Source organism: Mytilus californianus, unplaced genomic scaffold (assembly GCF_021869535.1).
Source record: "Mytilus californianus isolate M0D057914Y unplaced genomic scaffold, xbMytCali1.0.p SCAF_1, whole genome shotgun sequence".
Taxonomy (NCBI): domain Eukaryota; kingdom Metazoa; phylum Mollusca; class Bivalvia; order Mytilida; family Mytilidae; genus Mytilus; species Mytilus californianus.
Genome location: NW_026262581.1, coordinates 115,104,771 through 115,117,628, shown reverse-complemented (window position 1 = coordinate 115,117,628; position 12,858 = coordinate 115,104,771).

Below are 12,858 nucleotides of genomic sequence, written 5' to 3'. Positions count from 1 at the left end.
ACATCACCATCCAAAAGGTGAAAAATAACAATCGGGAACGAAAAATCGTCTATTTTGTCGTAAATGTCGGCAGTATATTTAGAAAATTCTTGATTTTTTAACGAAAAAATATCATCAAGATAAAGGTAAGTGTTGTTGAATTTATCAGTTAAATGCAATTTTGACGGGTCTTTACTTAGTGTGGTCATAAACTATGATTCAGAACAGTACAAAAACAAGTCTGCTATCAAAGGGGCGCAATTAGTGTCCATTGGAATACCTACAACCTGTCGATAAACTTTGTTGCTAAAACGTACATAAATATTATCAAGGGGAAATTAACAGCTTCAATCATCACATCCCACCTCCAGTAAGTATATCTAGCATATTTACCTTTCACATTAGAGAAGAAGGCTTTAAATGAATTGCAGCAAATATATTTGCATTCAGATTTACCAAACGACCATTTAATTAAATAAGAAAACTTTTGTTTGATAAGATTGTGTGGAGGTGTAGTGTAAAGAGTAGAAAATTCGCATTCAGATCTACCAAAAGACCATTTGATTAGAGTAGAAAAGTCAAAACTGTCAACAGAATCCAAAAGACCATCAAAAACATCTAATTTATTTAAATCATCCAATTTTTTTCACTCCAAAATAGACGATTTTATGCTAAAACATGACATGTTTTCCACTCAAAGGGTGGGACATAAAATATTTTATAATATTTTGTGTACAATGTACATCTGAAATCAGTGTTTCCCAGTCAAACCAGATAATATTTTTTTTTGTAATTTCTGCCGAAAAAGAAATGTATTTTAGAATATCCAAATAAAAAAATCTGATTTGGATTATAGTTTCGTGCTCAATGGAATTAATTACGACTATTTAGATATGTATGCCTTTTAAGTTTTGGGATCGAATTTAATGAGGAACATATTCAAGTTTGTATCAAAGCAGGTTTGGGGGATAAGCTACAGATCAATCAGATTTTGTTTAGAAGCGACATGTCTTTAAAATTGATACAGTAAAAAAAATGGAGGGAGGAGAAGTTAAAGATTGAAAAGTGTAACATTATTTTCTGTTTACATATTAATATTTTTAATTTAGGTACATCTCCACATGGGAAGGTCGACGTACTATTCATATGTATTATATATTGATAGAAACAAGTATATGTGTACATCTCTCTTTGGTTCATCTTCCTAGAATTATTGAGGGAAAGAAAGACAATTAATCTATACACAATAACCAGTTTAGTTATGATTTTTCATGCACCGATTCAAAAGTACACTCAACGGAACTAAAACTGTATGAAATGTAGATTACACGTCAATAAGACAGCAACCAAACGACAAGAACAAACTAAGGACATCTAGAAGGCAACATATAGTATAATTTCAAAAATAGATAGGTGTCTACACAATATGTCCATTTCTAATTCGTCACTGTAACATATTCTAGTTTGTATTCGTTTCTTCTTTGTTTTTAAGTTTCAAAGATTTTATTATGGCAGTCCATGACCATGATGACATTCTTCTTCTTTCATTTTGTTGCAAATCAGGCAAGACATAATCGCGTTTAATACAAGTTCAATTCATATTAACCTTTTAAACTACTTACAACAGGTACCATCGACTTCAACTGTATGGAGATGCCGTATGCATGTACTTCGTAGCTTATCTTTTGAAAATGTGGTAGATACTATACCTAGTAACACGCGTCTGTCAAGATAAATGGCGAATAACAAAACACAATATTCGGTACCGTAAGTTTAAAAAAGAAAGTAGAACATGACGAGTCGAACATACAATATTGTATGAATAAAAGGAGAAAAGTGACTGTGCTCCAGTACCACTTTAGATCACAAGGTCACGATTAAAAATTGCCTCGGGTCACCAGGTCACTTTTAAGCAAACTATTCAGTTCTAAACTGATTTGATTCTCGGTTTACATTTTAAAGGTCACATGTACTTTCAAAAGAGACGTCAGGTCGCAACGTGGTCAATCCCCCCCTTTGACGTCCCAGGTCGGACTTGACAATGTTGTAGCCACATATAGGGTGAATGCATCCAACTTGAACATTTGGATCCTACTACCTAAAGTTATGTTTGGCAAAGTGTCCATACCATTTACATATTTTGGCTATGGTTATTTCACTTGGGATACGTACATGTAATTGTTTCATTCATGAATCAAATACCTTTCTTGGCACAAACTCATAAACAATAAATGATAAAAACCTATTGCAGATTATTGCATATACAATGATATTAACAGACGTGATCGAATGAAAAGTTATACATACTGATATATCATAATATTATTAATGATAACAATGTGTGGGACTATAAAGCATAGAAAAATACAAAGCGCAATAGAACTGGTATGTAATGCGTTCTTTCTAGTGCGACAATCAGTGAAGTTAATTCCAGTGTGTAATGTGTGTTCGAATAAACCGTTAATCACACGTTCTCTTTGGATTAAACGAGATCTTTTGTATACATATATAAAAAAAGCAGAGACAGATCCAGAGTTTAAGGAAAGGGGAGGCATAATTGTCCAAAAAGATATACATACCACCAATGTTGTTTTTTTGACGATTTTTAAGCAAACGATTAGATGATATCAATCAAAAGAGCCCTCTAAACCCACACTGATCTTCGGCTATGTCAGGAAGATTTTCTATAGGTGGTTCCTCAAAATACAGATTTTGTTTCGTTTCGTTGTGTTTCGTTTCTCAATTTACATGTTTCGTTTCGTTTCGTCGTGTTTCGTTTCGTTTCGCTGTGTTACGTTTCGTTTCGCCATGTTTCGTTTCGTTTCGCTCTGTTTCGTTTCTGTTCCGTTTCTCACTTTACCGGGACCCTTTTTTTTGAACACATGTTTCGAGTTATTTTCTTATTTTTGTTACGTATAGACATTGTTGTGATGGTAAGGGACTTTAATCAGTTTTAAATGTAATTATTATTGATTCCCACTCAAGTTACTTTTAATAAAAAATCGTAATTAAAGTGTTTACTTTTGATGAAAAAGCGTAATTCAATGTGTAAGAACAATGTGTTTATTTTGTTAACTTCTGTAAATTTTTAATGTCATTCATTTGCCAAAACATTGAAAAAAATATGTCATTGTTGTAAATGATGACATTATTGCTATATGCAACTTTGCTTCTTCCCGCAATTTCGGGGGAAAGGTGCAAAACCGTTTTTGTGGCAAGCTCAACTAATCTTACCACAACAAGTGTTTGTGAGCTGCTATTTCGCCAATTACATAGTTTGAGAACTTACCACACATTTCAAGAAGAATTACTGCATTGTGTATTATAGTTGTTGTTACCAATTATGTAAATCGATTGTATCTGATTTTATGCCCTTTATGGGCCCTGTAATTTGGGAAATAAAAATATTCTATTCTATTCTATATTCTATTCTATACAAGTAGCCGGTTTCATTATAATGGCATTGAAGAAATGTTACTCAGTGTGTTATAAATTATCCACTGCAAGCAAATGTTTTGAACTGTACTAATAAAATAACATTTGTAAATGCATATGGGAAATGGTTTAACAAACAGGACAGAAGGGGTCTTCAGAAACCAAGTGATACATTTTTCTTTCTTGTCAGAGAACTTGAAACAATTGTGCATAAATTAATAGGTCAGCTCCCTGTCAAATGTAGGACAGAAAGATACAGACAAAAAGTCACAGGACAAAAAGTCACAATTCAGTTTTGAGATTATTTTCGTTTGAACAAGAAAACACTTAATTTAAACATTTTTTTTTCTTGAACTCTTAAATATAAAGCAATTTTGTTATTAAAATTCATTCAATAAATTATTAATAATGATCAAATAATTGTTATGAAAACAAAATGTCAAAGTGGCTTGGTACTTCAATGGCTTCATGGTGCAAAGAATATATCCTTTAATTTGCATGATTAAAATTTAATAAATTTTTCATTTATCAAGGCTTATGAACAATTTCTTAACTTAAAAATGAATATATATTATAAAAAGAAAATATTTCAAGATCTTTCTCTTATATATTCGAACAATTATCAACAAATTATTTGTGACTTTTTGTCCTTTGACTTTTTGTCCTATCAAATTTGTGACTTTGTGTCCTGTGACTTTTTGTCCTGTGACTTTCTGTCTGTTTACCTCTCTGTCATAACAGCCTCTGAAATAGTCAATCATGGAATTATTCATGGTTACGTATTATACAGACATTATCTTGAGAAGAGAGACTTGTGTCATCTATCACAGAAGACTTCGTTCATCTTTTTCTGACTGTACGTTGGTACGCTTTCACATGTTTTGAAAGAAATAAGGTAAGCAGGAAAGCTTCATCTGGTTTACGTCACGTATTTAATTAAAAGGGAAAAGTTTCTAATTAGTTTGACTTTTCTTTGTGTAACTTTCATGCACAATGTATGCTAGGTCTATAGCTATTTATGAATAATGTCTTGGTAAACATGATAACTAAAATGTTTATTATGTAACAGTATATACTTTTTGAACGTTTTTGGCTTGTATTGACTTTATAGCATACATGTACATGTAAAAACACTTTGACTTTTGTCTATCATGATATGAAATAAAGATAGACTGTATAATTGCTTACATCCACTTCATTTGAACTTTGGTGGACAGTTGTCTCATTGACAATCATACCACATCTCCTTATTCTTATTCATGTATGTCTTAACTTAAGTTGGTAAAAAAACTGATTTTCGCACATGTTTTATGTATGGGCTGTTGGTTTCACGTGAGAAATTTTATTGACTTGCTATGCTGTATGGGTTTTGATAATTGTGTACGATGACATACATGTAGACTACTAGTTGCTAAAATCTGTATTGGATATTGGGTGGATATATATATATATATATATATATATATATATATATATATATATATATAACTCGTCTAAACATCAGCCCAACAATGTTAGATCTGTAAATTTGCTTTCGCAAATTTTTTGTTCTTCCCTCGCCGGGATTCGAACTCATGCTACTGAGATATCGTGACACCAAATCTATATATATATATAGATTGCCTAACAATGTAATTTAAACACACTATTTAGTATGTAAATATAAGAATGTTTAAAATATTTACAAAATGATGAAAATAAACGCAATATTTCGCTAGACTAACTAGCTTTATCAAGCGTGCATCTATCCAGGTGAAATCGGATGTAGATGATAAGAAACTTTTGCAGCTCAATGTATATGTTGCACTTGAATTTAGCTGCCTTGAAAATAATACATAATTTGGATGAAGTTCAAGATTTTTACAAAATTGGTAGTTGAAGTTAGCAACGTCCATTGGCCAATATTACAGGATAAAAAGGAAGATGCTGTGTACTAAATTATTTTTTATCTTTCCTGTATCTTTTCTCATCTTTTTCGTTAAGACCATCAGGTGCTAAAGTGTGGAGTTGGTGGATCCAAAAATTTTCTCTTCTCCTTCTCGCCGTGGTGTCCCACTCGGTGTTGACTATTATGATTTGGAAAGTAACATTATCAAAAGAATGTTTCGTTGAACGAAGATGTCTTGTGAGAGGACAGTTTTTGTTGGTTTTGTACCATGAACGATGGTTATTGAGCCGAATATTAAATTTGTCCATCGTTTCTCCCACATACTGAATGCCACAAGTGTCACATGTTAATATATAAATTGAGTTCTCCGTTTTACAGTTGGAATTTGAGTAGATGGTATAATTTTGTTTAGTAAAGGAGCTGATGAAAGAACTGCTTGTATTGGCAGCTTTACAACACAAGCAGTTCCTTCGACCACATTGTTTGTAGCAACCGGGAGATGGAGTAGGCTGCTTTGCTAATACAGATGTCACTAATTTGTCACGGATGTTTTAGGTCTTCTGAAGGCCATGACTGGTGGTGAGGAAAATACTTTTTTAAGATTTGAATCATTTTCTATAATTTTCCAATGCTTCTGAACAATGGAAGACACATTTTTAAAATCAGGATGGTAAGTGAGACAAGGGGTGTTCTGTTAGCTGCTTTATTCTTATCTTTGTACTCTAGAAGTTCTTGGCGACTAGTTTTGTTTGCTCTTTCGAAAGCGCTATCAATGATGTTGTTATTGTATCCTCGAACAACTAGATGTTTACGTAGTTGTCCAAGTCTAGCATTTTGCGTATTTTCAGTAGATCATATTCTCTTGATTCGCAATGCCTGGCTGAATGGGATGCCACGGGAGCAGTGTTTAGGATGGCAACTTTTAGGAGAAAGGAATTGATGTTTGTCCGTTTGTTTGGTATGAAGGTCCGTTATAATGGTTCCGTTCTTGATGTAACTCGTAGTGTCGAGGAAGTTTATTTTCTCCATAGATGATTCATATGTAAATTTTATTGAATGGTGGAAAGAGTTACAGTGTCCTAGAAATTCATTAAGATGTTCGTGTGAATCTGTCCATTTGAAATCAATATCGTCAATGAATCGGAACCATGATAAGGGCTGGTATGGAGCACTAGCCAAGAGGCGTTTTTCAAGTTGGCCCATAAATATGTTGGCATATGACGGGGCCATTTTTGTGCCCATACTAGTACCGTCTATCTGGAGATAATGTTTTTCATTGAAAGAGAAGTTGTTGTTCTCTAGCACTAGTTTCAGAAGTGTAACAAGGCACTCAGTTGGAGGATTTTTTTCACTACGAGTGTTCCATACCTCTTCACACGCTGCTATTCCTTCGTCTTGTGGAATGTTGGTATATAAAGAAGACACGTCCATGGATGCAAGTATAGTATTGCTTGGTAGAGGATTGAGGTTTTCCATTTTCTTTAGATAATCAGTCGTATCCTGAATGTAAGAGGGTAGTTCTTTCACATGAGGTCTTAGATGATGGTCTACAAATTCTGATATCTTTTCAGTTGGATGATTATTTGCTGAAACAATTGGTCGACCTGGATTGCCCGTTTTATGTATTTTAGGCAACATATAGAATCTTCCGGCCTTTGCTTCGTTCTCAAGAGGTCGGAGATAATCAAAGGTGTCATTGTCTATATGCTTTTTGTCGAACATCTCTTGAAGGATGGTGTTGATCCTTCGAATAGTATTTAGTCTTGGATCTGTGGTTAATTGTTTATAAAAATGGAGTTTGAAAGTTGGCAATTTCCCTCTGCTATGTAATCTGTTTTATTCATGACAACCACAGCACCCCCTTTGTCGGCAGGTTTTATTACGATATCCTCTTGATCTTTTAACGCTTTCAAAGCAATGCTTTCTGACTTGGATAAATTATAATTTCTTGTATTTGTTATACAGGACTTTGTATCAGACCTCACGTAGTTAATGAATGACTCCAAGTTATCATTTTTACTCTTAGGTGGTTTCCATGAACTTTTTTTCTTAAATTTTGGGATGGGCGTGACTTCTTCATTGGTGTCAGTATCTGAATCTGTTAATCCAGATTCTTCAAGGTTTTTCTTGCCCCTATTGTAGAAAAAATCTTTCAAGCGTAAACGTCTAGCGAATTGGTCTAAGTCCTCGTTTAGCTGAAAGTTATTTACATTTGATGGGATAGGACAGAAGTTTAAACCTTTACTTAAAAGAGATTATTCAGCACGTGTAAGTTCTTTAGATGACAAATTTACAACAATGCTTTCAGTTTTTTGTTTCCGTCTTTTGAATTTTCTTTTTCTAGGGACCTTATGGTTTGTTGTATTGATATCATTCATATCCTGATTTAAATAGACAGTGTGAATTTTATCTCTTTGAAATTTATTCTTTTGTTTTTCTTTATGTTTGGATAGTTCAATTTTTTCAATATCTGCGAGGCGACGTTTAATTATTGGTAAATCGTCACGTGAAATGTTACTATTGTTGATGATATCTGATATTTCATTTACAATTTGTTTGTAATTTGTGGTTGTAAAAAAAGGTAACAGTTGAAGTAGCTGGATTGAACAGTTAAACAGAATTTCATTCCAACGGCTCATGAATCTTTTGGATTTATGTCCCGGTGCCTGGGGACTCACTTTGATGTTTAAACCTTTTGGTACATTTCTACTTTGAATAATGATTTCCATGAACTTTTTTTCTTAAATAGGCACTTATATTATTATCTTCAGTAGCACGCATTTCACAAATGTTTGTGTAATCCATTCAAATCTATCGCTATCTTTACAACATGGATAGCGCACTGCATTTCAAGAAATTAAGATCTTTAACTAAAAAGAAACTACAAACTGAACATCATTTATCAAATTTAAAAAAATATATTCAAAGTAGAACTGTACCAAAAGGTTTAAACATCAAAGTGAGTCCCCAGGCACCGGGACATAAATCCAAAAGATTCATGAGCCGTTGGAATGAAATTCTGTTTAACTGTTCAATCCAGCTACTTCAACTGTTACTTTTTCCTGAATCGCTCACCTGTAATTTTTTACTTAAATCTTTCATCAATGATTTTTTTGCTTTTTCAATATATATATTAATGAGTGGCTTAAAAATGTCATTTAAATGTTCTTTGTATCTGTCATATTTTCTTCAAAAGCAAAAAAATGCATTTTACCCGTATGTTCCATTTTAGCCATAGTGGCTATGTTTCTTGACGTACAAGGAAATAAAATACAAAATTTATTCTAGATACTCTGAAACTCATTCAGCCCAAGTTTGGCTGGAATTGATTCAGCAGTTTCAAAGGAGAAAATTTTTAAAGTAAGCAAACTAGATGAACAAATATTGAAAAATTGTCTTTAAAGGGCAATTACTCCTTAAGGGATCAATTGACAATTTTGGTCATTACACTTATTTGTAGATCTTACTTTGCTGAACATTTTTGCTGTTTACAGTTTATCTTTATCTATAATAATATTCAAGATAATAACCGAAAACTGCAAAATTTCCTTAAAATCATCAATTCAGGGGCAATAACCTAAAAATCAATGTCAACTTTTAAATGACACTTACTTACTTTCCAATTGTGAGCTCTCCCTTTTTTGTGGTAAATCAGTTTATTCGCTTCTGTCATGACTGTGATACATACAGTAACATTCTTGAGCAAAATAACTGTAAAACATATATCACGAGTCTCGACACAACATATACATTTTCTTCTAGATTTCTCGTCGTACTGAATGGATTATTCACAACACGTAACCGTACTCCACGCCTCACCACATTTTCTACTGACGATGTGTCCTTCCGGGGTATTTTCTGTCTATCGAATTTTTTGTTTTGTTTTGTTTGTTTGTTAAAATTTGTTTTTGGAGTTCATGTTGCAAGGGGGCAATTTTTGTAAATTATTTTGTTCTTTTGTATTCTACGGTTTGCTCTCGCGTTTTTCGCCTCTGCCTCAAGAGTCAAAATATTCGAATCTGCTCAGATTAACTTACTGCTTCCGTGTTCCTTAGTCAATATCTGCCGTTGATCAAACAAGGCAGGTGCAAGGTATTTTCATAATTTATTGCAAAAAAACAAGAAAATAATAATTAATCACAGAAGACTTTATTCGTTGCACTCAAGCAATGATATGCTGAACATTCAAGATTTATTCTAATCAAACCTCTTCTTAAATGTTAATAATAATCGCTGATACATTATTTTATTTTTTGAAATCAACATATACATGTACGACAAATTGCTTCGACAAATTATCAGATATTGAGTTTTTCTGATCGTTTGAACTTCGACATATATTATGAATTTGCTGTTAATGCTTCATGTCAAAACAAAATTGTTAATTGAAAAATTGATATTAGAATTTAAAAAATCCTTCCGTGGTCTCTAAGCAAAATGTTGTGTTTTTTAAATTTTTTAAAATTTAATCGGCCTTGTCACCAATTCCGAACGTTTTTACTAATTTGTGGACACATACTTTGAAGATTGCTGTAATTTATTTCGTTCACAGACAAACTTAAGGATTGATTGGCTCATTGGACTGTTGGTGAGCCAAACTTTAATATGTCCAACACAAAATTCACTGGCAGGAGCACCTAATTTTTTGCACAGAAATAATAAAAGAATATATAAAATATATATTACAGTGTATATAAAGTGCGAAACCAGTTAGTTCATTTTCACTGTCGTATGCGAGTATGTCTATTGTAGAATAAAGGATGATGGGAAAAACTGCGTTTGTTTACTTTTTGAAAATACAAAATAATTGATTTGAATGTATGTTTTAACACAATTTATTTAGAATATAACTTTTTAATGTATAATAACAGGATTAAAATCCAAAAAAAAAATGTAATTAAAGCAGCTGAATCCATAACATTGTTTACTGAATGCGATTCATTTTAACTATATATGCGATGCATTATCACTGTAAGTGCAATCATTTCTGATGTGGAATTCTTTGAGGTGCGATGAATTTTATTGTCGTTTGATATGATAATTCGAAAAGCAACAACTGAAAATAGTCTTTTAATGACTTTAATATTGATGATATTTACAATTTGAAATGCAAGCTAGTCGTAGATGCTTACTTGAATATACACGGGTATAACCAACGTAGGGTTGATTCCGGACGTTGTGCGTTGTGTACCGTTCGTCGATTTTTTTTTTCTGTACGTTCGTTGCGTGTTTACGTAATAGTTCTGTACCGTTCGTTAGTAAAACATCGAGAACATAATTAGCTGTGTCTATTGAAATGCCTATCTTATTTTTTTGTGAGCAAGCATTTGCAACTACTAAAACTATTTGACATTTCTAACATTTCATACTGAAAATTAAAGCAACCTGAATTTTGTATTTGTTTGACGTGAAACAGAACTTACTGGAGCTAGAGCATCTTCGCTAGCCAAGGGTTACGATTTACTTCCCTCCTCTCCACCTTGGCGGATTGAGATAGAATTTCGGAGACACAAGGTAATGATTTTCATTGGTTGCAGTCGAAACTCGCTGCATCCAATCAAAAAGCGCCTATAACATGATCACGTGTAAATGTAGAAAGTGTATGTAAACAATTGCCACGTGCTTATTGTGCAACAAGTCTTTACATCCCTAAACATACGACTATATTTAGTGATAATTTGAATGTTTTTAATCAATTAATAGAAGTTCCTGTGTATGTTTCTTGCACAAATGCATGAATGTCAACGTATATTTTCGTTTCCTGCTTTACCAAGTGTGTAGAATCTAGACGCTACCGTGTTTTTACCTTCAAATTGAAGAGTTGAAGTGCTACCATTGGTCAAGAATAATGTATTCGGAATGGGCGTGACTTTAATCTACCGATAGATGGCGCAACATTGTTATCACAAATGTTGGCTTAATCTGCCAAGGGTGGAGAGGAGGGAAGTGGATCGTAACCCTTGGCTAGCGAAGATGGAGCTAGAGAAGCACACTCATCGGGAACGCCTGATTGCAATCTAGTTTCTTAGAAATCCAGCATTTTGATCTTGAGGTCAAATGGTCAAGCTCACACGAAGGTCAGGGTGATATGCGTCACATCGCCTTAAGGTGATACACGTTCATATCATGCATATTCAAATATTTTCGGTGAGTTTCCTATTAGTGTGTCATGGATCCGAAAATTCACTGGAGCAGAACATCCATGAATATAACGTATTTTATGGCGAATTTTCCTTGAAAAGTTTAAGTACTCGCTTAAAAAAGCTTTGAAAATTTGTCACCCCGTTTCATACATACTTCTACCAGAGACATATAATACATGTATTATATGTCTCTGCTTCTACCATATTGATAGGCTTTTTGCACGACGAACAGTACAAGAATGTACAACGAACGGTACTAAAGAAAGCAAACAAACTACAAAGAGAATTAATCGTACATTGCCAAAATTCTGAGGTCAGTTTTTCAAGTAAATGACTGCAAGTAAAATAAAACAACGGGTTTCTCATTCGCATTATGTATTTTAAACAACAAATCACAAAATACACGGTCGCATTTAGTGTAAGAGTAAACTAACTATGCTCTATTTGTAGTTAAATCAAGTTTGAGTTACACAGAGTGTTTGTTTCGCGATGTTTATAAGTAATTCACAGACCAGTCTATCTAAAATAGTCGCATGTAATATAAATAATATACAATGCGGTCAGGATCAGTAAACTTTGTTTTCATAAACATTGAATACTTAACTCAACAGTACGTCAATTAGTCTTTTGTGAAAATATGCGGACGGTCTATCTACCAACATCGCTTCGCAATGCAGCGATTAACGACAGGAATCAAATGTACGGCGGTTATGCCCCGTGGTATAGAACCAATTAAAAATGTAACAATAAAATGTATTCAATATATACTTGTATTCTTACAATTACGTATTTGCTTATTTTGTAACAGCGATTTATAAAAAATTCAAACATAAATTAAGGTGACTCGATCGTTGCTCAAACTTTCTTTACTGTGCGAGATGTATACATAATGGCATGATAAATATCAATTATCCAGTCATCCAAGCGTCAAATGTAAGGCAATTGTTTGTGCGAGATGAAAACGTTACCACTCACTCAATCGTGAAATGAAGATCGTTTTGTGACTGCTCTTTGCTATCTAAGATGCATCCATTAGAGCTATTTTCTTAATGCTTGTAGTTTAAAGGTTTGGTTGGCTTTTTTGCTTTGTTTGCTCAATCTTAATTACAACGCTTAAGCAAACATTTATACAAACAAAGCAAGCAAACAACTACACATTTAAACTACAAGCATTAGTAAAATAACTATAAAGACGTTTTATAATTATGTGATGTAGATTTAAACCGAAACCGAAAACATTGCTTTTTCGGTGACTTTGGTTGGCTTAACTGTCCAAGATATATGTATTCAAAGATGATGGCGTGTCATAAGAAAGGATAAATTTTATCCTACATATAGATCTGGATCTGGACAAACTATTAGAGAAAAGAGAATTGACTATATTAGCAATAAATGCCATTTTTACGGAATTTA